General features: G+C 44.8%; 1 long non-coding RNA gene across 1 annotated transcript; it reads right to left on the minus strand.

The window, feature by feature from the left end:
* Window positions 1–1,926: 1,926 nt before the first annotated feature.
* LOC125342151 lies at window positions 1,927–27,093 on the minus strand. Its single transcript, XR_007209150.1, has 2 exons — window positions 27,027–27,093; window positions 1,927–2,154 (listed from the first exon to the last, which is right to left on the minus strand). It is a non-coding gene; the product is annotated as an uncharacterized LOC125342151 (long non-coding RNA).
* Between the last annotated feature and the right edge of the window lie 439 nt (window positions 27,094–27,532).

Consider the following 27,532-nt stretch of genomic DNA (forward strand, 5'->3'; position numbering starts at 1 on the left):
TCAAACTTAAAAAGTAGTAATGAAAAAAAAAAGAAAACAAAAAAAAATGAAAAAAAAGTAGTAATGAGGGCTAGGAATGTGGCCTAGTTAAGAGAGTGCTTGCAGGGCTGGGGATATGGCCTAGTGGCGAGAGAGCTTGCCTCGTATACATGAGGCCCTGGGTTCGATTCCCCAGGACCACATATACAGAAAATGGCCAGAAGTGGCACTGTGGCTCAAGTGGCAGAGTGCTAGCCTTGAGCAAAAAGAAGCCAGGGACAATGCTCAGGCCCTGAGTCCAAGGCCCAGGACTGGCCAAAAAAAAAAAAAAAGAGAGTGCTTGCCTCGCATACATGAAGCCCTGGGTTCGATTCCCCAGCACCACATATATAGAAAAAGCCAGAAGTGGCACTGTGGCTTAAGTGGTAGAGTGCTGGCCTAGAGCAAAACGAAGCCAGGGACAGTGCTCAGGCCCTGAGTTCAAGCCCCAAGACTGACAAAAAAAGAAAAGTAATGATAGAATCATATGTGATGATGTGATGACACACACTCAGGAGGCTGAGATTGGAGGGCTTCTTAGAAGCTTGAGGGCAGCTTTGGGTATGTAGGGAGATACCTTGGCTCCAAAATAAATAATAAATAAATAAGCTGGGTGCTAGTGATTCATGCCTGTAATCCTACCTATTCCAGAAACTGAGATTTGAGAATTGAAGTTGGAAGCCAGCCTTGTAGAAAAGTCTGTAAGATGCTTATCTCCAAATAATCGGCAAGAAAAGCCCAATCAAGTGGTAGAATGCTAGCTTTGAGCAAAAAAGCCAAGCTAGAGAGTTAAGGATCTGAGTTCAAGCTCCAGAATCTAACACACACACACACACATACGCACACACACATACACACACACATAGTGTGTACAGATATCTCCTTGTAATTAGAAATGTTCATGTGTGGCTTTAACTTAGAGCCTAGGAGCTTTCCCTGAGCTTTATTTATTTGAAAGTAGAGCCACAGCTCTACTTTCAGCTTTTTTGAGTAGTTTGCTACAGATAAGAGTTCATGGATCCCGACACTGGTAGCTCACACCTGTAGTCCTAGCTACACAGGAGGCTGAGATCTGAGGATCATGGTTCAAAGCCAGCTTGGGCAAGAAAAAAGTGTGGGAGATTCTTATCTGCAATTAAGCACCAGAAAACTGGAAGTGGTGCTGTGGTTCACAATGGTAGAGCACTAGCCTTGAGCTGATGAACTTGGAGACAGTGCCCAGGCCCAGAGTTCAAGACTCATGACCAACCAAAAAAGAGTTCATGGAATTTCCTGGCAGGGCTGGCTTTGAACTGCAATCTCCTGATCTCAGCCTCCTAAATAGGATTACAGGAGTGAGTTAGTGGCACACAGCTTTTTTTTTTTTTTTTTTTTTTTTTGCCAGTCCTGGGTCTTGGACTCAGGGCCTGAGCACTGTCCCTGGCTTCTTTTTGCTCAAGGCTAGCACTCTGCCACTTGAGCCACAGCACCACTTCTGGCCATTTTCTATATATGTGGTGCTGGGGAATTGAACCCAGGGCTTCATGTATACAAGGCAAGCATTCTTGCCACTAGGCCATATTCCCAGCCCGGCACACAGCTTTAAACATGGTGTTAATTTCTCCTAATGCTAGCTAGCTTCATAGACAGTGAGGACATGAAGTAAAATGCTAGAGAGTTGGGAGAACTGTTTTACAACAACCTAAACCTTTCTCAATTTGCAGCATGACTTTAGATAGCCACCTGAGACCTTTCCTAAGCTTCCATTTCTTTATCCACAAAATAGGAAACATATATATGCCCATTTGCCTTTTGAGCATGAGGGTAAATACAAAGATTTCATGAAGGGGGTAGGTAGGAAGAATAAGTAAAGGAAAGAAAGGAATGGTTCTGAGTTAGAGCACATTTAGATATGTATTTTTATTCCTCTTGTGCTTGATTTTCCAAATAGCCTTGAGTTTCTGGAGGAACTTGCACTGAATCTGATATTAGAGGCCCTTGAGCATAAGGCCTCTATCCACTGACGTGAGGTAGGAAACCTACAGGCCTTGGCCAAAACAAACAGTAGCAGCTGGGGAGTGTTTTCCCAAACCCTGAAGACTCTTGGTCTTCTAGCACATTCCGTGAAAGGATTTTAGTTCTTGGGAAGAGACTCAGCTGTAGATAAGAACAGCAACAGGTGTTATGTGCAGAGAGGGTGTTGCTATTGACTGCCTCCCCAATACCTTGGTTAACCCACATGGCAACATTGTGTGTGTGTGTGTGTGTGTGTGCATGCACACCAGTTCTAAGGCTTCTGTTCAAGGCCCTGTGCTGTTGCCTAGCTTTTTCCACTCAAGTCTGGTACTCTACCACATAAGCCATCCCTCCATGTCTATTGAATTGGGGATCAAAGTCTCAACAACCCAAGTTAGCTTCAAACATTGATTTGTAGATCTCAGCCTCCTGAGTAGCTCGGAATGAATAGGCATGAGCTATTGGCAATTCTTTTCTATCAAGTAAGATCACCCATTCCCATTTTATTGGTATAGTCTTCAGAGGAAAGGAGTGGGAAAGGAAGAAGATAGTTTGCAACGAGGAAGAGGTGATAATGAGCACATCACTATCTCAAGTGCTTCTCATCAAATTCTGCCTCTACAGCCCCAAGTCCCAGCCTACTCTGCAGTTCTTACTCTTAAGTGACCCCATGTTCACCTGTTCCCTGGATTCCTTCTTGCCATCAATTACCACACAGCCAGAGTCAGATTTCTTGACCTTTGATGGACTTTGACAGGTCTTTCTTGCCTCTACTCAAAATCTCCATGTTCATTCTCTGCACAGCCTGACACTAACCTTCTACCCTGTTTCCATCTAGCCACAGGCTCTACACTCCAACAGCACTCCAACTCCACATAACAACAGAAGATCACTACCATTTCTTTCATTCTCAGTGTGTGTATGGGCGTGCATGCTTATACTGAGGCTTGAACTCAGGGCCTTAAGCTGTCATTTGGCTTTTTTCTTCAAGACTGGCTGGCACTCTACCACTTGAACTACAGCACTACTTCTGGCTTTTTGCTGGCTAATGGGAGTCTCATGGATGTGTCTGTAAAGGCTGGCTGCAAATCAGGATTCTCAGATGTCAACCTCTTTTTTTTTGGCCAGTCCTGGGGCGTGGACTCAGGGCCTGAGCACTGTCCCTGGCTTCTTTTTTGCTCAAGGCTAGCACTCTGCCACTTGAGCCACAGCGCCACTTCTGGTTGTTTTCTGTATATGTGGTGCTGGGGAATTGAACCCAGGGCCTCATGTACAGGAGGCAAGCACTCTTGCCACTAGGCCATATCCCCAGCCCTATCAACCTCTTGAGTAGCTAGAATTTCAGGTCTGAGCCACCAGTGCCCGGTTCTCTGAGACTGTTATCTCCAATTAACCACTAGGAAACTGGAAATATTTACTGTGCATATTTTAAAATATTTACTGTGCATTTACAATGGAACAGTAAGTGATCAGGCCCAGGATGTAGACAAAACACAATTTGTTTCCTGCCTTCAGGCAGCTCCCAGTCCCATCCCTCAGTAAGTCCTGTGTTTCTCTGACTCGTACCATATGACAGAATTGTTAATAGAGGTCCTGAGCAAGAATGCTACTTCCACTTTCTTGGTGCTTTGGGCAATATGTAACCTAAACTTCAGTTTCCCCATATATAAATTAAAGATGATATCGGCTTCAGTAGCTCATAATGACACAATGTGTATGATTGAATACCACAGTGCCTTATGTGCTAAGTAAAATTTATCTTTTATGACTGTCAATAATGACTTTCTACTTCTACTTGCCCAGAATTTTGCTTGCCCTTCAAAACTCAGTATAAAATGCCAACTTTTCCATACATATACACACTCAAAAAATCTTACTTAATTTCCACAGCTAGGACATGAAGATTCTCTAATAATAGAAACTTCCTAAAAGTATCTGAGTATTTTTCCCATTTGACATTGAATTATGGTAAATTATGAGTATGCTATATCCCCTATCTATGTTATGCATTTCTTTATTCCTTTTCATTCTTTCGTGTGTGTGTGTGTGTGTGTGTGTGTGTGTGTGTGTGTATACGCACCAGTACTGGGACTGGAACTCAAGGCTGTCCTTAGCTTTTTCACTCAAAGTTAGTGCTTTACCATTTGAGCCAGATCTCCATTTCCAGGGTTTTAGTGGTTAGTTGGAGATAAAAGTTTCATGGATTTTTTTCTTTTTTCTTTTCTTTTTTTTTTTTTTTTTGTCCAGTCCTGGGGCTTGGACTCAGGTCCTGAGCACTGTCCCTGGCTTCTTTTTTTTTTTTTTTGCTCAAGGCTAGCACTCTGCCACTTGAGCCACAGCGCCACTTCTGGCCATTTTCTGTATATGTGGTGCTGGGGAGTTGAACCCAGGGCCTCATGTATACGAGGCAAGCACTCTTGCTACTAGGCCATATCCCCAGCCCACTCATGGATTTTTTTCACTAGGGCTATATTCAAACCTCATTCATCAGATCTCAGTCTCCTGAGTAGCTAGAACTACAGACATAAATTACAAACACCTAGCTTAGTATAACTTATTTCTTGTTTCTATATATACTTTACATAACAGAGCACATATAGATATCTTATTTCTTGTTTCTCTCCTCCCTAAATTCTGTATTATTAATGTTTTCCCACATCATTCTTGCAGATTCTTCCAGATAATCAGTTAAATATCATTTATTGAACACTTAAGTTAAGCCCTGTATTATAATAGCCCATTTTCTTTCCTTTTTTTTTTTTTTTTTTTTTGCCAGTCATGGGGCTTGAACTCTAGGCCTGGGCATTGTCCTTGAGCTCTTTTTGCTCAAGGCTAGCACTCTTCCACTTGAGCCACAGCACCACTTCCGGCTTTTTCTATATATGTGGTGCTGAGGAATCAAACCCAGGGCTTCATGCATGCTAGGCAAGCACTCTACCACTAGGCCAAACTCCTGGCCCTTTTCTTTTCTTTCTAAGTGCCAGTATCAGGACTTGAACTCTGGATCTCGCAGTCCATCTCTTTTGCTCACAGCTTGAGCTCAACAGTTTAGCCACACTTCCATTCTCCAGCTGGTTAACCGGAGATGAGAGACTCACAAAACCGTCTACTTGGGCTGGCATCGAAATAGGATCCTCCAATTTTAACCTCTCTGAGAAGCTAAGCATGAGCCACTGGCACCCAGCCAGTGACCCACTTTCTATTTATACCTTGCGATATATTTTCTAAAGGACTGTGAGGGAGATAGGTATGAATGGCAGTGAAGGACTGAAACCCACAGAGATTAAGGGACTGCTCTAGGACACCAGAACAGTTAAGTCAGAACTAAGGCCTCACCCGGTTCCATTCCCTAAGCCACATGAACTAGAGATACAGACAGTATACGAATCTAGTAACCTTTTTTCCCCTTTTTCTTGTTCTTTTTACTAGTCCCGGGGCTTGAACTCAGGGCCTGGGCTCTATCCCAGCGCTTCTTTCTGCTCAAGGCTAGCATTCTACCACTTGAGCCACAGCGCTCTCTCTGGTGTTTTTCTGAGTGGTTTATGGAGCTTAGAATCTCACAGACTTTCCTGCCTAGGCTGGCTTTGAGCCACGATCCTCAGATCTCAGCCTCCTGAACAGCTAGGATTACAGGCATGAGTCACCAGCGCTTGGCTTCGGGTAATCATTTTTAAACCAGAAAGATTCAACTTTGTGGAAACAAATATGAATCAGCAGACAAAGCCAGGCACCAGTTGCCTATGCCGAAAATCCTAGCTACTCAGGAAGTTGAGATTGTAGTGTAGATGCTCCTGGTTTGAAGTCAACTTGGGCAGGAATATTGTTGAGACTATTATATCCAACTAACCAGCAAAAAGCCAGAAATAATTTGCAGAGAAATGAATGGACCTAGAACAAATCATGTTAAGTGAGGTAAGCCAAGCTCAGAGACACAAGTGGCATATGCTTTCTCTCCTATGTGGAAACTAGATTTAAACACTGGGACATGAAAAAATACCCAGGACTCTAGGCATTCACATCCAGTGAGACAAAGGAGGACACTCTTAGGAGAGGAACACAAAGGTACAATGCCTATGTGCATCTGATCATATAAAATAATATTTATCAAAATGAACTGCAGGAAATGAAAATGAGGGTTTTTTTCCTCCCTTCGTTGCTATTTTTGTCTTTGTCTTGTTTGTTCATTTATCTATCTTTGGAAGGGTAAAGGGAAACACAGAAATGTAGGAACAACAGGTGAACAAATGCAGCAGTGGTTCTCAATAGACACTATGTTGAAAATGAACTATACAACTTGTGAGTGGGGAAGGGAGGGAAAAACTGGGAGAGTGAGAGAGAAGGAGTGACATTGTCCAAAAGGAAATGTAATCAAAATCTGACTTATTTAACTGTAACTCCTCTGTACCTCAACTTTATAATAACAATAAAGCCAGCCAGCCATGGCTCATACCTGTAATCTTAGCTACTCAGGAGACTGAGATCTGAGTGTGGATCATAGTTCAAAGCTAGCTTGGGAAGGAAAGTTCATGAAATTCTTATCTCAAATTAACCATTAGAAAACTGGAAGTGGCACTGTGGCTCAAAGTGGTAGAGCGCTAACCTTGAGCAAAAAAGCTCAGGGAAAGTGCCCAGGCCCTGAGTTCAAGCTCCACAACTGATGAAACAACAGCAACAATGATGATAACAATAATAACAGTTAATCTTTTTTTTGGCCAGTTGTGGAGCTTGAACTCAAGGCCTGAGCACTGTCCCTGGCTTCTTTTTGCTCAAGGCTAGCACTTTGCCACTTGAGCCACAGTGCCACTTCTGGCCATTTTCTATCTATGTGGTGCTGGGGAATCGAACCCAGGGCTTCATGTATACTATGCAAGCGCAAGCACTCTTGCCACTAGGCCATATTCCCAGCCCACAGTTAATATTTTTTAAAGAAAAGCTAAGGGATAGCACTCAGGCCCTGAGTTTAAGCCTCTGTACGGGTACCAAAAAAAAAAACAAATTAGCAGTCAAAATGAAAGCAAGAGATAATTTCCCTGTTGACATGACAGTAACCATCATAGAGTTACACAGGCCAATAGAACCTGCCACTCAAACAGCAGCCTGAGCTCCAGGGCAGAGAGCCCAGCCAGAAATTCGGGAGTGAAAAGAAAAAAGGAAGAGACTTGCCCTAGGGAACGAAACTCCCTATAATACCACCTGTTCTCTTTGTAAACCCCTGTTTTTGTTTTGGTTGTTTTGTTTTGTTTTGGGTTGTTATTGTTGATTGTGGGGCTTCAACTCTGGGCCTGGGTGCTGTCCCTGAGCTCTTCAGCTCAAGGCTAGCACTCTACCACTTGAGCCACAGCACCACTTCCGGTTTTCTGGTGGTTAAGTGGAGATAAACATTTCACTTTCCTGCTCCTGCTGGCTTTGAATTGCCATCCTCAAATCTCAGCTTCCTGAGTAGCTAGGATGACAGGTGTGAGCCACAGGCACCCAGCCCATGTTCTATTCTTGAGAGAGAGAAAAGGCTAAGAGTTTGGAGTCAGAAAAGAGAGTTTAGGCCCAATTTTTATTATTACACATTTTCTAGTTATGTGATCTCAGGCAAGTTAGTTTGCCTCCCAGAGCTTTCCTGTCTCCAAATATAAAATAGCAGAATTGTTGGGTGCCTGTAATCCTGCCTACTCAGGAGGCTGAGATCTGAGGACTGCAGTTCAAAGCTAGCCAAGGTAGAAAATCCATGAGACACTTATCTCTAATTAACCACTTAAAAGCTGGAAGTGGAACTGTGGCTCAAGTGATAGAGTGATAGCTTTGAGCAAAAAAAAAGCTTAGGGTCAGTACCCAGTCCCTGAGTACAAGCCCCAGGACTGGCACAAAAACAAATAAAGCAAGCAAGCAAAACTGAAGATCATTCACTGGACAAAGTCTATTATGCCATTGAGAAGAACAAATGAGCCAATATTTATCAAAATGTTCAATAGTCTTAGCCTGTCACCTACTTCAGGCGAGTTCCTTTGTATTCTCTGCCTCAATTTCCTTTTCTGTAAAATGGGTTTAATAATAGCATGGGCTCCCCCACCCCCAAGGGTTATTGTAAGAATTGAGTGAGTCAATAAATATAAAGTGCTAGCTGGGTGCTGGTGGCTCATACCTGTAATCCTAGCTACTCAGGAGGCTGAGATCTGAGAATTGTGGTTCAAAGCCAGCCCATGCAGGAAAGTCTTAAGACTCATCTCCAATTAACCACCAAAAAGCTGGAAGTACAGCTGTGGTTCAAGTGGCAGAGTGCTAACTTTGAGCAAAAAGATATGTTCAGGGACAGTGCCTAGGCCCTGAGTTCAAGCCCCAGGATGAGAGAGAGAGAGGGGGAGTGAGGGGGAGGGGGGAAGAACAGTTTCTCAGGCCTGTAATTGTAGCTACTCAAGAAGCTGTGATCTGAGGGCCCTGATTTGAAACCAGGCCAAGCAGAAAAGTCTGTGAAACTCTCCAGTTAACTAGCAAAAGGCAAAGTTAGAGGTGTGTCTCAAGTTTTCAAACACCAGCCTTGAGCAGAAAAATGGAGATTGTAAGGCCCCAGTACTGGCAAAAGCAAAAAAACAAACAAAGTACAGGACTGGGAATGTAGCTTAGTGGTAGAGTGCTTGCCTAGCATGCATGAAGTCCTGGGTTTGATTCCTCAGCACCACATACGAAAAAGCCAGAGGTGGCCTTGTGGCTCAAATGGAAGAGTGCTGTCCTTGAGCAAAAGAAACTGGACAGTGCTCAGGCCCTGAGTTCCAGGCCAGGATTGGCAAAAACAACAACAACAACAAATACAAAAATCAACCAGAACAACTGTTACCCCATTTTATTTGTGTTTTTTTTCTGTTTTTTTTTGCCAGTCCTGGGCCTTGGACTCAGGGCCTGAGCACTGTCCCTGGCTTCCTTTTGCTCAAGGCTAACACTCTGCCACTTGAGCCACAGCGCCACTTCTGGCTGTTTTCTGTATATGTGGTGCTGGGGAATCGAACCCAGGGCCTCATGTATACAAGGCAAGTTCTCTTGCCACTAGGCCATATCCCCAGCCCTGTTACCCCATTGTATAGATAAGGATGCTGAGGCTCAGAAAGACAGGATATTTTGTCATGCTGCCAGTTGGTGAAAGCTCTAGGACTTCTAATGATTTTATAAATCCAGTAACTTTCCTGTAGGCATTTTTTTCTTCTAATTTTTTTTTGTCAGTCTTGGGGCTTGAACTCAGGGCCTGTACACTGTCTTTGGCTTCTTTTTGCTCAAGGCTAGCACTCTACCACTTGAGCCACAGCGCCACTTCTGGCTTTTTCTGTGTCTGTGGTGCTGAGGAATCAAACACAGGACTTCATGCATGGTAGACAAGCACTCTGCTGCTAAGCCATATTCCCACCCCCTCACCTTCGGCATTTTTGTTTATCCCACACAGGTTATCAGTTTGTTCATTTTCTGTTTCTGTATTTTGGTACTGGAACTTGAAACTCAGGACCTTGTACGCACTAAGCACATGCTCTACCACTGAGCTACATGTAAGCTCCAACACAGTCATTTTTGGTGTGTATGCCAGTACTGGGGCTTGAACTCAGGTTCTGGGCACTGTCCCTTAGCTTTTTCATGGAAGACTAGCATTCTACCACGTGAGCCACAGCCCCACTTTTGGTTTGGGGCAAGTTCATTAAGATAAAAGTCTCATGGACTTTTCTGCTCTGGGTGACTTTGAACCCTGATTCTCGGACATCAGCCTCCAGAGTAGGTACCATTACAGGTGTAAACCACTAGCATTTGGCTCCCAGGCCTTTTCTTTGGTAAAGGTGTGGAATCCAGTGAGCTGCCCTTTATCTCAGGTAAAGCCATGGGATTGAAGAGGTCCAAAGTCAACAAAATTGCTAGTGTTGTTTATTTGACTGAGTAAATGATCTGTGTCTTTAATCCTGAAGACTCAGCACTGGGGAAGACACTGAAAGAACACGAGTTGAGTGAAATATGGCCCCTGCCCTGAACAGCATAATAGGAGTAATAATGATGGTATTAGCTAATACTTATTATGGCTTTACTTAGGTGGAGTGGAGAGGGGAATTTTTGCTGAGTGCGGCACTTCCCAAACTGAATTTCCTAGACCATGAATGTATATGGGGAGTGGAGGTGTGCCTTAAGTGATAGAATGCCAACCTTGTAAAAAGCCAAGCAAGATCATGTGGCCTCGAGTTCAAGCCCCAGCAAAAAAAAAAAAAAGAAAGAAAGAAGGAAGGAAAAAAAAAGGAAGCAAGGAAGCAAGGAAAAAGAAGGAAGCAAAAAAAAGAAAGAAAGAAAGAAAGAAAGAAGGACGGAAAGAAAGAAAGAAAGAAAGAAAGAAAGAAAGAAAGAAAGAAAGAAAGAAAGAAAGAAAGAAAGAAAGAGAAACGAGGGGCTGGGGATATAGCCTAGTGGCAAGAGCGCTTGCCTCGTATACATGAAGCCCTGGGTTCGATTCCCCAGCACCACATATACAGAAAATGGCCAGAAGTGGCGCTGTGGCTCAAGTGGCAGAGTGCTAGCCTTGAGCAAAAAACAAGCCAGGGACAGTGCTCAGGCCCTGAGTCCAAGGCCCAGGACTGGCAAAAACAAAAACAAAAAACAGAAAGAGAAACAAAGCCGGGCACTGGTGACTCATGCCTATAATCCTAGCCACTCAGGTGGCTGACATCTGAGGATCATGGTTTGAAGCCAGCCTGGGCAGGAAAGTCTATGAGACTCTTATCTCCAATTAGCCATCACAAAGCCAGAAGTGGAACTATGGCTCAAGTAGTAGAGCACTAGCCTTGAGTGAAAAAGCTTATGGATAGTGCCCAGGCCCTGAGTTCAAGCCCCAGAACTGGCATACACAACATATACCCACACACACAAATAAATAAAGATGTCTTCCATTATCAAATTATTTGGGGAAATAGTGGATTAAATAATGTTAAATGGCTTTTAAAAATAACATCCTGTAGGATGTCACAGGGCCTTTAATGGATAATGATTCTCCAAGGAGGTGGTATCCTTGTTGTATCTTTTAAGCTCATGTAGCCCAGAACAAATCTGTGTTCCATGGAACCCGCTTTGGGAAACACTGGTTCATTTGGTTGTATGGCCTCCCACACTATGGGGGTAGTACCTGATTGTGGGATGTAGAGGTGTCTTGCATTCCAGTAGCATCTCAGTTGATGCTTCCTGTGAGACCTGGAAAAGTTCCTTTTCATTCTGGAATTCAGTATTTGTGTATGCATGTATGTGTGCATGCATGTGTATGTGTGTGTACTGGGTCTTGAACTTGGGGCCATGTACTTTTGCTCTTTCACTCACAGCTGGCACTCTGCCAATTGGGCCATACTTCTAGTTCTAGCTTTGTGTTGGCTCATTGGAAACAAGAGTCTTGGATATTTTGCTTGTTCGGATTGGCTTTAAACCACAATTCTCAGATCTTGGCCTCCTGAGTAGCTAGGATTATAGGCATGAGCCATAGGCATCCAGCTAAATGAGCTCTCTTAAAAAAAAAATCTCTCCAATAACTTCCTATTACACCAACACTAAACCCCAGACCTCTCACCTTGGCCTATAGGATCTTGCGTGATCCAGCCCACATTGAGTTCTTGGCTTTTCCTCCTTGTGCTCATCCCAGCCCAAACTTATGGAAGCTCATCCCAATCTGAGAACCCCAAGGCCTAGGACCTAGTATTCCAACTATGCTCCCATTTCTAGCACTTGAACCACACCTTCATTTCTGACTTTTTGGTGCTTAATTGGGATAAAGTCTCACAGACTTTTTCCTCCTTGGGCTGGCTTGGAACGGTGATGATCAGATCTCAGCTTCCTAAGTAGTCAGGATTACTTACAGGTGTGAGCCTGTAATTAGTTGTACAAGAAGGGATTTCATTGTGACATTTCCATATATACACACAGTGCACTCAATCAAACTCACCTCCTAAGTCTTTTTAAAAAAAAATTTAAGGGGCTGGGGATATAGCCTAGTGGCAAGAGTGCCTGCCTCGGATACACGAGGCCCTAGGTTCGATTCCCCAGCACCACATATACAGAAAACGGCCAGAAGCGGCGCTGTGGCTCAAGTGGCAGAGTGCTAGCCTTGAGCGGGAAGAAGCCAGGGACAGTGCTCAGGCCCTGAGTCCAAGGCCCAGGACTGGCCAAAAAAAAAAAAAAAAAAATTTAGGTGAGATTTGGGGACTTGTACTCGGTACCAGACACTTTGGCTCGTTGGCTAGTGCTCTGCCAATTGAGCCAGGCTTTTACTCCTTACTTCATATAACTTCTTATCCTTCTAAGCTCAGCTTAAATAGCCCTTTCTTACTTACCATATGGTTTTCACAGCCCAGATCACAATCTAGGTTTGTGCTCAGCTTCCTGCTTGACTATCAGTTCCTATAGCATCTAAGCTGTAGGAGACTAGAGCTAGTGCCAATTTTGCTTCCCTTTCCCTTTCCCCATGCCAACCTTGGCTCAATAGGCATTTGCTATTTCACAAATGCTGTGTGGCCTTTGACAAGTCTTTCCAGTCTAACCTCTACAGCTCCATGAGTGAAATGAAGCGATAGAATGGGGTACTGCTGAGAGCTTTGGGAGCTTTGAATATGCCTCTGAGACTAATAAATGGGCTGCAGGCCAATCACAGTGGCTCATGCCTGTAGTTCTGGATATCAGGATGCTGAGATGGAAGGATTGTGATTCAAAGCCAGTTTGAGCAGCAAAGTCTGTGAGATTGGTCTCCAATTTACCAGGAAACAAAACAAAACACTGAAGACGAAAAAGAAATAAACCTGCTACAGGCTGGTGGCTCATGCCTATAATTCCTAGCTACTCTAGAGGCTGAGATCTGTGGACCTTTATCCTTTACTCTATCAAAGTAACTCTTTTATCAGTTCAAAGCCACCCTGGGAAGGAAAGTCTGTGTAACTCTTATCTCCAATGAACCACCGAAAAACCAGAAGTATAGCTTTGGCTCACAGGAGTAGAGCACTAGCACCAAAGCTCAGGGACAGTGACTAGGCCTTAAGCTCAAGCTCCACAACCAACAAAAAAACCCAAACCCAACAACAACAACAAAACCTCTGTAAATGGAGGTTTGGTCACTTGAGCAAAAATACTATGGGGTCTAGGACCTGAATTCAAGCCCTAGTACACACACACACACACACACACACACACACACACACACGCGCGCGCGCACACACACACACACACACACACACGGGCTTCAAGCCTAGAAGTAAGCCAGGTGTATTGCATCTCTGCACTAATGTACACAATGCACTGATTGAACCAGGCAGCAAACACCCTGTAATTTGGTGTCTGACCATCGATCTTCCACAGTCCCTGGACTGGCACCCTGCTATCAGATTTCTTGGATGACCCATGCCTAGCCACCTGTTCTCCCAGTGCCCAGAAGAGGGAGGGCAGTAAGACCAAGCAGAATAGAAGGCATGTTTAATCTGGAAGCCAAACAGGGAGACTGTCTGTTACTATCCTAAACTGAAGTGTTAGAATCAGTGAACTCATCAAATGTGTCATCTCTAAAGTAGGGTTTTTCTAAAATCCTTGGCCCAGAACTCAGCCTTAACATTCTTCCATCTTGATTCTGTATCCAGTGCTCAGGATAGGGGCTTTGCTGGGTACCAGTGGCTCACGCCTGTCATCCTAGCTACTCAGGAGGCTGAGATCTGAGGATCAAGGTTCAAAGCCATCCTGGGCAGGAAAGTCCATGAGACTCTTATCTCCAATGAACCATCAGAAAACTGGAAGTGGAGCTGTGGCTCAAGTGGTAGAGCACTAGCTTTGAGCTCAAGAGCTCAGGGACAGCACCCAGGACCAGACTTCAAGCCCCACAACTGACAAAAAAAAAAAAAAGATAAGACCAAGAGTCAACTTCCAGAAATTTCAAACTAGGTACCTTTTCAGGTGGCTCTAGACAGAGCCAATGAATGGGAAAATCGTGGGACTCCTGAGAGGGTTAGGACTGTGGGATTGTACCCAGAACTGTAATAGTTGAAATCATGTTACTTATCTCAAAAGAATGATTATGTGTGTAATTAACAAATTGTATGCAGCCATTTCCACCTTCGTGGAGCTCTGAGAGTCTTACAGATTATTTAAATATATATCACAACCATAGCTACACACACAGTCTATGGGTTAAGAAGATAATTAAAATTCTTTCCCCTTTGGAATTAAGAAAATTGCTTGTGGGATGAATATTATGCCTACCAGACACATTAGTAGATCTAAGCTAGAGAACTTTGAACAAAGAGCAAGAAAGGATAGCAAGGAATAATTTGCTGTCCTGAGCAGTTATTGGTGGCTCATGGCTACTGAGGAGGCTGAAATCTGAGGATCACAGTTCGAAGCCAGCCAAAGTAGCAAAGTCCATGGGACTCTTATTTGCAATGAAGCACCAAAAAAAGAAAAGAAAAAAAGCCAGACCTGGAGCTGTGGGTCAAGTGGTAGATCTCCAGTCTTGATCAAAAAAGCTAAAGGACAGCACCTAGGCCCTGAGTTTAAGCCTCCATATTAGCACATGTGCACGCATACATATATACAATTACAACTTGCTATCCTGGGAGTCAGGACTCTTGTTTCTCCAGAGATTGGTAGACAACCAACTTTCAGAGTGGTAAATTAACTTGCTGAAAGTTACATAGTGGCAGTGCAAAGCTGAGATTTCCAAATATTAGGTTTTCCCTCAGTCTTCATCACTGGCCTACTGCTCTACACAGAATGCACTTAGTAGATTGTTTAGTAGTTGCAATGGATTCTTCTCTCTTGAATGGGCTGCTTAGAATGCCATTATCAAAAAATCTTCTGAGTGACAATCAGTCGGTTGCTTAAACTCTTTCAACATCAGGAGTTTCCAGTGCAAACAGAGCCAGTAATCTGGGGTCAGATTCTTCTCTGTCTCTCTCTTTTTCTTCCTGTGCCAATACTGGGACTTGAACTCAGAGCCTGGGCTATGTCCCTTTGCTTTTTTGCTGAGGGATAATGCTCTACCACTTGAGCTACAGCTCTTTTTTTTTTTTTTTTTTTGGCCAGTCCTGGGCCTTGGACTCAGGGCCTGAGCACTGTCCCTGGCTTCTTCCCGCTCAAGGCTAGCACTCTACCACTTGAGCCACAGCGCCGGCTTCTGGCCGTTTTCTGTATATGTGGTGCTGGGGAATCGAACCTAGGGCCTCATGTATCCGAGGCAGGCACTCTTGCCACTAGGCTATATCCCCAGCCCCTACAGCTCTTTTTTTTTGTGGTTAATTGGAGACAAGAGATAAGAGTATCACAAATTTTCCTTCATGGGCTGGCTTTGAACCACGACCCTAAGATCTTAGCCTCCCAAGGAGCTAGGATTACAGGCATGAGACACTGGTTCCCAGCCTTTTATCCCTCTTAATAACAAAGCATCTCTTTTGAGAAAAGTGAACTGGTCAGGTGCTGGTGACTCATGCTTATAATCCTAGCTACTCAGGAGGCTGAGATTTGAGGATTGTGGTTTAAAGCCAGCCTGGGCAGAAAAGTCCATGAGACTCTTACCTCCAATCAGAATCCAACCATCAGAAAACTGGAAGTGGAGATGTGGCTCAAGTGGTAGAACACTAGCTTTGCGCTAGAGCTAGAAGAGCTCAGGGACAGCGCCCAAGCCCCTAGTTCAAGCCCCATGACAGACAAAAAATAAAAAGTGAGCTGCTAATGTAGCATCTGTGATTGTAGGAGAAAAATCAGATTTTTTTTTTTTTTTTGCCAGTCCTGGGGCTTGACCTCAGGGCCTGTGTTTTCTGATGGTTCATTGAAGATAAGAATCTCATGGACTTTCCTGCCTAGTCTGGCTTTGAACCTTGATCCTTAGATCTCAGCCTCCTGTGTAGCTAGAATTACAGGCTTGAGACACCTGCACCCAGCAGATCAGATGTTTTGAGAGAACCTTCTTAGACATGACACTGTGGTCCTACTGAAACAGGTTTTTGTCTAGATCAATGCAAGACATTGGCTACAGTAATCAGAGGTCTGTGAGAGCTACTCAGGAGGATATGACATTTTGAACCTGACTTTGGAGATCAATAGGATTAAATGTGTCTTTTGTTACCAAAATAATACATTGTTTTGATACAGTAATTGGAAGATACAGAATGTCAAGAGGAAAAGTCACTTCTGTTTTCATTACCCATCCACCATGTCAACATTTTTTTTTTTTCCTGGCTTCTGGCTTTGAACTCGGTGCTCTTGTTCTGCTTGCTTGCTTACAGCTTGTACTTTACCATGTGAGTCATGTCTCTAGCCTGGCTTAGAGAAGGAGTCTCACCTGGCTTTGGACTGTAGTTCTCTAAATCTCAGCCTCCTAAGTAGCTAGGATTGTAAGTGTGAGCCACTGGTCTCTCTCTCTCTCTCTCTCTCTCTCTCTCTCTCTCTCTCTCTCTCTCTCTCTCTCTCTCTCTCTGTATTATTTCATTCTGTAAACCATTATATAGTTTTGCTTTTTGTAGTGTCCTGTGATGTTTAACCTGAACATCTTACTTTATATTTTGACTTTTTGGGGGGTTCTTTCTTTTGTTTTGTTTTTGGTTCCCTGACCAAGAAACGAACATATTCTGATTTTTTAAAAAAAGTTTCAATATACTAAAAGAAGAATTCATAAGCCACTAATTCTCCTCCTAGGGTTTATCAAGTAAAATGCACACATACATTACCATATATAAGTGGAAGTTTTCAGTAATAGCTCTGAAGTAGAAACAGCCCAACAAAATGGATAACGAGCAATATGTTCAAAACTGAAATAAAGCCGGGTACTGGTGGCTCACATCTGTAATCTGAGCTACTCAGGAGGATGACATTTGAGGACTGTGGTTCAAAAGCCAACCTAGGTAAGAAAGTCTGTGAGAATCTTATATCCAATTAGCCACCAAAAAAGCTAGAAGTAGAGTTGTTGCTCAAGGGGTAGAGCTTAGGGATAGCGCCCAGGCCCTTGAGTTCAAGCCTTGGTACCAGGACAAAAAAAAAACAGGAAGAAAATGCTAAACCATGTAAAATTAACCTATGCTACAAAGAGTTTGAATGGGGTGTGATTAATGATTGAAAGAAGGAACATCCAGCGATAGGTTAGAAAAGCACAAAAATTTGGTGAAGACTACCCATAATTTATCTACTTTTCTACCTATGTGTTGTAAGTAAAACATTAATTACTGACAGTAAAATCTATCCAGGTGCCAGAGATAAATAAGAATGTAACTTTGATTTTCTTACTTTACTTTTTGTTTTGTTTTGTTTTTGTTGCCAGTCCTGGGGTGTGGACTCAGGGCCTGAGCACTATCCCTGGCTTCTTCTTGCTCAAGGCTAGTACTCTACCACTTGAGCCACAGCGCCACTTCCAGCTTTTTTCTATATATGTGGTTCTGAGGAATCAAACCCAGGGCTTCATGTATACAAGGCGAGCACTTTACCACTAGGCCATATTCCCAGCCCCAGCTCACACTTATAAATCCTAACTACTCAAGAGCCTGAAGTCTGCGTATTATGGTTTCAACCAAGCCAAGGTAAGAAAGTCTATAACACACACACACACACACACACACACACACACACACACACACACACACACAGAGCTTGGCAGGGTAACTGCACCTGCACATAGGAATCATTGTTTAAGGGAGAATTAGCGCAATGAACAGGGTGTTTTGTTCCAGCTTTCGTTTAATGCATTTCAGAGGACTGCAGCCAGTATTAAGCCATCACCTTGCCCTTCCTGAAAAGGATCCTTGCTTCCTTCAGACAAGACCCAAAATACCCACCCCAGCAGGGCATTGGTGGCTCACTCCTGTAATCCTAGGTACTCAGGAGGCTGAGATATGAGGAGCAGAGTAGTTGAGAGCCCAGAGAGAGCCAGACTTACATTTACATCCCAAGTCTACTGTTTCTTTGTTGCAAAATCCTTGGCTAAGCCCGTTATTTCCCCTGACTTAGATTTTTTTTTCCATTGACCAAACTGTTTGAAAGACTAAATGAGACACAATGTAGATAGGGTACCTCTTCTTTTTCTCCTGCCTGCATAATATATAACTGGGAAGGAAGAGTTGTAGCCAGAACTAGAACCCAGGCTTCCAGACTCTCCCTTCCCCTGCTTTGCTCATTCACCACCCCCAAATTTTTAGCACCCCTAATATTATTCTTTCTTTTTATGGTGTGGGGCTTGAACTCGGCCTGGGCGCTGTCCCTAAGTTCTTCAGCTCAAGGCTAGTGCTCTACCACTTGAGCCATAGCACCACTTCTGGTTGGTTTTCTGGTGGTTCATTGGAGATAAGAGTCTCATGGACTTTCCTGCCCAGGCTGGCTTTGAACCACTATCTTCACATCTCAGCCTCCTGAGTAGCTAGGATTATAGGCATGAGACACCAGCGCCTGGCCCTCTTACATTATTCATATTTTGGGGTTAATGCTGTGTTTCTCAACTTTCCTCCATCACAGGGTAACACTTGAACACACAGGTGTTAACCTTCCAAGAATGTCTGAGGCCTGAAGGTGACTTCAGGAGCCTAGGACTTCCAGTTGCTCTGGACTCCACCTGGCCATTCATGGCTCCAGGGCACCGTGTCTTAGCACATCTGTCACATGCCCTCAGCTAGAACCTTTGGTTAAGGTATTAAAAATCCCTGGTAAGATCCAGAACTCCCATGGCTCAGCAGTAATACATTAACCTACTGTTGGCAAATCGTTCCTATTTGCTCAGTCTCTTGCTAAGAACCCAGGAGTACTGAGCCCAGAACATGAAGACTGAGAAAAAAAAAATCAGATTGTTAGTCAGGTGCCAGAAACTCATGCCTGTCATCCTACCTACTCAGGATGCTGAGATCTGAGGATCCAGGTTCAGAGCCAGCCCAGGCAGGAAAGTCTGTGAGACTCCTATCTCCAAATTTAATCACCAGGAAGCAGGAAGTGGAGCTAGGGCTCCAACAGTAAGTGCTAGCCTTGGGCAAAACAAAAAGCTCAGGGACAGCCTCCAGGCCCTGAGTTCAGGCCCCAAGATGGACACCAAAATAATAGCAAGGATAATGGTAATAACAACAACAACAATAATCAGATTATTACTCACACTTCAAACTCACTGTGACTTTGGGCAATCTCTTCCTGCCTGAAGCAGACGGGATTATAACCTGAGGTTAGATCTCTGAGCTCCATTCCAATTCTGAAATCTAAGAATCAGAGTTTATGAGCACCACCCCCACCGCTTGGCTGTATCCTCGGTGAACTGGTTTGGGGAAAAGCATGACAAATGGCTGGCTCTTCCTGACTTTGAAGGTGATTGCCATTTTCTTCCATGAGTTATATGGCCTGGCCTCTGAAAACAGCCCATTTGGGCCAGGACAGAAGGCAGAGCCATGCCTGTTCTGCCCCCACACCCGCCCCCGCCCCTTCCAGACAAATTCCTGCGTGTCCTCTACGTGCTACCACTCTCGCTTCCTAGAGATCAGTATTCTGGGTTTCCCCAGTCTCCTCTTGTAGGCAGAGCTCTGTGGAGGAGCCCAGCAGCCTCTCAGCAAGAGGAGGTAAGGGGAAGGGTTGAGGCCTGTCCTGAGGGTGGTAGATGGTACTCTGTAGAGGTTGGTTGTGAGTCTGGGGGCACTGAGGAAACACCAAGGATCTGGAAGCAGCAGAAGGATATGGTCAGAACTTGTGGGGAGAATAGGTCTTAGAAGCTGGGCATTGATGGCTCATGCCTAGAATCCTAGCTGCTCAGGAGGCGGAGATCTGAGGCTCGCAGTTCAAAGCCAACCCAGGCAGGACAGTCCCTAAGTCTCTCATCTTCAATGAAGTGCCAGAACTGGAGGTGTGATTCAAAGTAGTAGAGCTCAGGGACAATGTCTAGACCCTGAGTATAAGCCCCAGCCAGAACAAAAGCAAGCAAGCAAACACTGCTGGTGGCTTATGGGTGGCTTTCACCTGTAATCCTAGCTACTCAGGAGGCTGAGATCTGAGCATTGGAGGACCACAGTTTGAAGCCAGCTCAGGCAGGAAGCTCCATGAGATTCTTACCTCAAATTAACCACCAAAAGCCCAAAGTGGAGCTGTGGCTCAAGTGGTAGATACAAGTTTTGAGCAAAAAAGCTCAGGGACAGTATCTGGGCCCTGAGTTTAAGCCCCAGGACTAGTGTACCTGCAGCCCAGCCTGGCCTGGCACTTGAACTTGACATGTAGCTCAGACTGGCTTTACTTCCCTGTTTCTCTCTGTGTTCCAGTCTATGGCGGGGGGTGGGGGGGGGGGGGGCGGGGGCGGGCTGCACTGTGAGACATTGTCTCATAAAAAGAAAAGGAAGGGGGCTGGGAATGTGGCTTAGTGGTAGAGTGCTTGCCTAGCATGCATGAAGCCCTGGGTTTGATTCCTCAGTACCACATACACAGAAAAAACTGGAAGTGACACTGTGGCTCAAGTGGTAGAATAATAGCATTGAGCAAAAAGAAGTTCCATTACAAATAGTTAGTCAGGTGCTAGTGGCTCACACCTGTCATCCTAGCTACTCAGGAGGCTGAGATCTGAGGATCACAGGTCAAAGTCAGCCTAAGTAGTAAAGTCCAGGAGACTCTTATCTCCAATGAATTACCAAAGAAGCCAGAAATGGACGTGTGGTTCCAGTGGTAGAGTACCAACCTTGAGCAAAAAAAAAAAAAAAAAAAAAAAAGCTGAGGGACAATGCCCAGGCCTTGACTCCAAGCCCCAACACCAAAGGAGGGGAGGGGGGGAAGCAAGAAAACAAATTACAACAATTACTGTGCTATTAGACCTCATTTTTAATTTATTAATAATATGTTATATATTTCAGTATGTGTTGGCCTATGTATTTGATTTTATGTATTTAAAAGGTTCTGGGACGGGCTCCATAGCTTCACCAAGTTCTCAGAGGGTTTATGGCATGAATACGGTTAAGAGCTCCTCTCTGAGGCCTTCTTCTGGGTGAGTGCTGAGGAGCGAGTTAATGGCTGCCAAAAGAGGGTATTTAGGGCTAGGATCCCGGGAGGCCCCAACTGCTCCAATGTGTGCTCTCCGCCCAAGGAAAATGAGACAGGAAACTGGGGCAGGAGCAAAGGGACTCTGAGAAGTAGAGCAGAAGCCAACAGTCCAGGCTGGCAGGGCTCAGGATAGTGGCACAGAACTGAATTCCTCAGCCCCTGCCTCAGCTAGGTTTCCCAAGATTCCCTGGGGCCAGTCTTGCATGGGTCTTTCTTCTCCGTCTTAGTTTTCTCCTTTGAGCAACGATAGCAGAAGCAGCCATGACTGGCCTTAAGGTCAAGCAAGGTCTTGTTTCTGGCTTGCCTCTGTCTTGGCTTGCTTGTGTGACTTTGGGCAAGTCTATTTCTTTCCCTAGATCACCCTTTATATCTGCAGAATGAAGACATTGACCAGCTCATGGATAGCATAGCACATACCTTGCATACATACTGTGTGTCTGAGAGTCTGCTCTTTCATGTTATTTATTTATTTTTATGTATTTGGTGCCTGTCCTGGAGCTTGACCTCAGGGCCTGGGTGCTGTCCCTTAGTTGTTTTTGTTTTGTTTTGTTTTTGCTGAAGGTTGGCTCTTTTCCACTTGAGTCTTAGCTCTACATCTGGCTTTTTAAAATTTGTTTTGCCAGTACTGGGGCTTGAACTCAGGGCCTGAGCACTGTCTCTGGCTTCTTTGTGCTCACTTCTGGCTTTTTCTATATATGTGGCGCTGAGGAATTGTATATGGGGCAAGCACTCTACCACTAGGCCATATTCCCAGCCTCTAGTTCTGGCTTTTGGAACTCAAGGATCAAAGTCTCACAGACTTTTCTGTCCCGGCTGGCTGTCAAGTGTGATTCTCAGATCTCAGCCTTCAGAGTAGCTAGGATTACAGTTATGAGCCACCAGCACCCAGGTGATAGTCAGATTAATCAGAAATGGCAAATGAAGTAAAATCTTACTTGCTCTGATTGTAGGAGAGGGTTTACATCTCAGTCCCCACCCATAATTCATCTCTGATGGTCCAGGGTTCTACAGATAGGATCTCTGAAGTAAGATACTGGGTGGATGTGAAGAACTATAAAGAAGGCTATCTCTTATCCATTGTTGTGTGTGTATGTGTGTATGTGTGTGTGTGTGTCTGTCTGTGTAAACAGATATAGCAATAGCACACTCGGTGTTCATCATGGAATACTCAGGCCTCCTTGCACAGAATGAAGGCAGGGGATGGAGGTCAGTCTCTTTGATCAAAGTGACGTTCTACCATTGTTGGTGCCACCAAGCCCTTTCTGTCCCCAAGTGCCCCATGCTCCAAGGACCATAAGACAAGGATGGTAACCAAGAGTGAACAACAAACACTGCCTGCTCCTGGTGGAATGTACAGACCGAGATCACACACTGCCAGGTGGCCAAGAGGTAAATATACTATACACATGTATGAATTCTCCCCAGTCCATGCAGATGGGGCCCAGGGGGTTATGTCAGAGTGTAGGCAGCCTGCCTTACAGCTAAAGGCCAGACAGGTGTCTAGATCAAGTCACAGCCAATTCAAGCCAGCCCAGACCCAGAGCCCTGGTCTACAAGGAAGCAATGTCATGCAGAGGGTAAAGAACCACAGGCCTGGGCCCAGGCAGGGATCACTCATGAGAAAGAGGCCTGAGTACGAGGAGGCAATTAGTGGGGACTTGGCAAGCTAGAATCCATAGGCCCTGTTTGAAGTCAGACGCGAACAACTACTTCAAGTTGGCTGTTCACCTATAGGGCCAGAGCTTTCTTCTGATGTGGGGTGTGTGTGTGTGTGTGTGTGTGTGTGTGTGTGTGTGTGTGTGTGTGTATGTTGGTACAGGGGCTTGAACTCAGGGTCTCATGTTCTTCCTTAAATTTTTGCTGTTGTTGAAGGCTGATGCTCTACCACTTGAGCCAGGCCTCTACTTCCGCCTTTTTTGCTGGTTAATTGGACATATGACTATCTCAAATTTGTCTGCTTGGGCTGGTTTGGAATCTAGGTCCTCCAATCTCAGTGTCCTGAGTAGCTAGGATTACAGGAGTGAACCAGTAATGCCCACTTCCCTTCTAGTTTTTAAAGAGATGTTAGAATTTACTTTTGTTTTTTTTTTTTTGCCAGTTCTAGGTCTTGAACTCAGGATCTGGGCACTATCCCTGAGCTTCTCTTTGCTCAAGGCTAGCACTCTACCACTTGAGCCACAGCACCACTTCCGGATTTTTCCTTTTATGTGGTACTGAGGAATTGAACCCAAGGCTTCATGCATGCTAGGCAAGCACTCTACCACTAAGTCCCATTCCCAGCCCTTAGAATCTACATTTTTATGTTACACAATCCCACTTTCAAGTGCTCACAACCAAATTCTTAAATGTTAAACAATAGCAATATAAAACAAGGTCAGGCACTGGTGGTTCATGTCTGGAATCCTAGCTACTCAGGAGGCTGACATCTGAGGATAGTTGTTCAAAGCCAGCCCAGGCAGGAAAGTCCATGACATTCTTATCTCCAATTAGCCACCAGAAAACCAGAAGTGGAGCTCAAATTGATAGTGTGCTAGCCTTCAGCAAAAGAGCACCCAGGCATATGTTCAAGTTCCAGGAATGACATTAATAAAGGAATAAATAAAATGGTAATTACAAACTGGCTACTTAGAACTCAAAGTGCAGCTTAGTGGTAGACTACTGGTCAACCTTCAGCAAAAAAAGCCAAGCAAGAATATGAGCCCCTGAGTTCAAGTCCCAGTATGGCACATTAAAAAAATAATAATAGTCAGGCACTGGTGGCTTAGGCTTGTAATCCTAGCTCTTTAGGAAGCTGAGATCTGCAGACCACAGTTCAAAGTCAGCCTGTTTAAGAAAGCCTATGAAACTCTTATCTCCAATTAATTACCAGAAAATCCAGAAGTGGTGCTGTGGCCCAAGTAGTAGTGTGCTGGTCTTGAGCAAAAGAGCTGAAGGACAGCATCTAGGCTGTGAATTCAAGCTCCATGACCGACAAACAATAGCAATAACAACAACAAAAACTTCAATCTAGTTACTGTGAGGGTTAAATGTTCTACTGAGTTTAACACACAGCCAGCACTATGGCTAGCAGGTGTTCTACAGCCCAGTGGCTTCACTAAATTGCCTCTAAATTTCACAGTGACAGAAAGAATGAACCACCAACCTCCAGAGTACCCCAGTGCATACAGGTTAAACTATCCCCCCACCCCTCCTCCAAGATCTGCTTCTCTCAGTGTACCTGGAAGTTAATTCTTTTTTGGGAAGGCCCAAGACCATGACTGAAACTTTGTACCTGACACTTTTGCTCATTGGCTAGAGCTCTGCCAACGGAGCCATGCCTCCAACTTCTGGAAGCTAATTCTGATGCTCAGTGCTTTCAAACAAGCTCATACACCCTCATCTTCCCATGGGAAGATTTTGAGATGCCAAGGCCTGGTTACCAATGAAAGGTATTTAGGAGTGTTCCCCGGGGGTTGCTGCAACTTTCCAGTGCTGCTTAGAAGAGAGACTTGTCCAAGAGTAGGAAATTGTCCAAGATAACCCTCCAGGGTTCAGAGAAATTTTTGACTTTGATTTCATTTGTTGCTGGCTGCTGGAGGCTCATGCCTATAATCCCAGCTACGCCTACAATCCCAGCTATGCAGGAGGCAGAGATCTGAGACTTGCTCTTTTAAGGCAGCCGAGGCAGGAAAGTCCATGAAACTCTTTATCTCCAATGAATCACCAGAAAACTGAAGTGGAGCTGTGGCTTAAGTGGTAGAGTGCTAACCTTGAGCAAAAAAAAAAGCTCAGCACCCAGCCCTGAGTTCAAGCCCCAGGTCTGGCACTACACAGGCACACACACACACACACACACACACACACACACACACACACAGATCTGAGGATTGAGTTCCAAAAGCCAGCATAAGGTTGACAAATCTGGGAGAATCTTATTTTCAATTAACCAGCAAAAAGCCAGAAGTGGAGCTGTAGTTCAAGTGGTAGAGAGCCACCCATGAGTGCTAAGGGAAAGAATTGAGTTCAATCCCTAGTACTAGTACATGCACACACACACACAAATCATTTGTGGGCTGGGAATGTGGCTTAGTGGTAGAGTGCTTGCCTAGCATGCATGAAGCCCTGGGTTCGATTCCTCAGCATCACATAAACAGAAAAAGCCAGAAGTGGCGCTGTGGCTCAAGTGGTAGAGTGCTAGCCTTGAGCAAAAGAAGCTCAGGGACAGTGCTCAGGCCCTGAGTTCAAGCCCCAGGACCGACCTCCCAAAAATGTGTTTTATAGTTGACTTTATCTTTTTTTTTTCTTTCAAATTTTTATTGTCAAACTGATGTACAGAGAGGTTACAGTTTCATACGTTAGGCATTGGATACATTTCTTGTACTGTTTGTTACCTCGTCCCTCATACCCCCCTCCCTCCTCCCCCTTTCCCTCCCCCACCTTGACTTTATCTTTTTTAAAAAATCTGTCCATAAAATCCTTTCTATTTTATTTGGTCCCAAATCATAAACCCCCGTTTTCCAGCTGGGAAAAAGTGAAGTTGCAAGAGGTTAGGCGATCGCTGAAGTTCGCAGAGCTGGTCCACGCAGAGCCAGGTGCGTGTCTGCTGTGTTCATCATGGATTCCAGGCCTGTACCCTTGAACTTAACATCTACAGGTTCCCATCAGGCCCCTGGATTATATATACCCCAGTAGAAGTCTGACAGAGACTTCAGTCTCCCCCATGCAGGCAGGGTTCCCCGACTTTATCCCAATACATGCTAAACCAAACACAAGGACTTCTGGGAGCAGTCTAGCCACATATAGGAAGTTGCCAAGCCCCAAAGACATCACTGTGTGTGTGTGTGTGTGTGTGTGTGTGTGTGTGTGTGTGTGTGTGTGTGTCTTGGGGCTTGAACTAAGGGCCTGGATGCTAGAACTTGAGCTTCTTTTGGTTCTCTAGCACTTCAGCCACAAATCCACTTCTATCTTTTTTTTTTTTTTTTTTTTTTAGTTTATTGGAGATAAGAGTCTCCTAGGGGCTGGGAATGTGGCTTAGTGGTAGAGTGGCTTGCCTTAGCATACCTGAAGCCCTGGGTTCAACTCCTCAGTATAAACAGAAAAAGCTGGAAGTGGTGCTGTGGCTCAGTTGATAAGAATGCTAGCCTTGAGTAAAAGAAGCTCAGGGACAGTATTGAGGCCCTGAGTTCAAGTGTCAGGACTGGCAAAAAAAAAAAAAAAAAGAGTCTCACAGATGTTTCTGGCTAGACTGGCTTTGAACTGTAATCCTCATATCTTAGGCTCCTGAGTAGCCAGAACTAAAGGCCTGAGTCACCCGTGCCTGGCACGTCTAATGAAACTTACAAGTTCCCAATTTCTCATACTTCAGGAGATCAAATGAAAACCACACACAGATTCTAGATAAGCTTGTCACTGACAAACTCAGCTACATTTTTTCTTTGTTTGGAGATCAACTTGCCTAGGCTTAGAGATTTGTTCCTACTGACCAGAAAACAAATGATTGGCCACAATGAATGCCGGAGGGGGAGGAAATCAATGAATTTTTCAAAACAAGTGCAACTTAGGAAAGCCATAAACGGAGACATATACACACACTGAAATCTGAGGTCTTCCCTTTCCCAGATGGGGTCCGGAGAAAGAGGCCTGGAGAGGCTCAAAGTGACTGGCTCAAGGTCACACAGCAAGGTTACAAGCTAGACCCCCCAAAAGTTCTGCCTTTCAGCAAATTCCCCATGTACCCCCTTTTGTCCTGAGGTTCAAGAAACCAGAGTGTCAGAACTCACCAGGACTGAAGAAGGGAGTCAGGACAGGCAGGCGAATGGCTCCTGCCTGTCACCTGTGGCCTTGTTCTTGGGAGTTAGCTGCCAAGGCCACGCTGTCTTTCCTGTCTGGGAGCCTGCCAGGACAACTAGACATGAGAACCTTCTGGAAAGCCGGCTCTGGAGAAGGAGATGGAGGCTTCTCTGAAGAAGAAAAAGTAGCTTCCAGGTCTCCAAGAGCCGGCTCTGATGCCCCTGGATGATCTTGGAGGTCGCTGTTACCTTCAAACACCTAGCTGCTTTCCCTGGCACCCTTAAGAGAGCTCCAGTTGCCAGGTTGTTATTTTTCCTGCCAACTGCCAGGTGCCTTTAAGAGAACGGCTGCAGCTCATTGGCTGAGCAAGGCTCCCCTACCTTTTCACCCCAGCAGGTGAGTGCAGCCAGGTGAGGAGCTGGCCAGGGACTCAGCCAGGCAAACAGCCAGACTTTGCTGTTGTGCACAAGCTGTGTATGGGCAGAAGGCTAGTGGGAGGTTCCCTGAGTTCCTGCAATCTCCCCACAGAAGTTCCTAGTTTTCTCTAGATTTTTCTCCTTGCAGGAGACCATACTGGGGCTTGAACTCAGGGCCTGGCTGCTGATCCTTAACTTTTCCACCCAAGGGTGCTACTGGAGTCACAGCTCCATTTCAAACCCTTTACTAGTGAATTGGAGATAAGGATGTCACAGAATTTTCTGCTCAAGCTGGCTTTGAACCATATCTCAGCCTGAGTAGCTTCCCCGCCCCCCCC

Source organism: Perognathus longimembris, chromosome 25 (genome assembly GCF_023159225.1).
Source record: "Perognathus longimembris pacificus isolate PPM17 chromosome 25, ASM2315922v1, whole genome shotgun sequence".
NCBI lineage: Eukaryota > Metazoa > Chordata > Mammalia > Rodentia > Heteromyidae > Perognathus > Perognathus longimembris.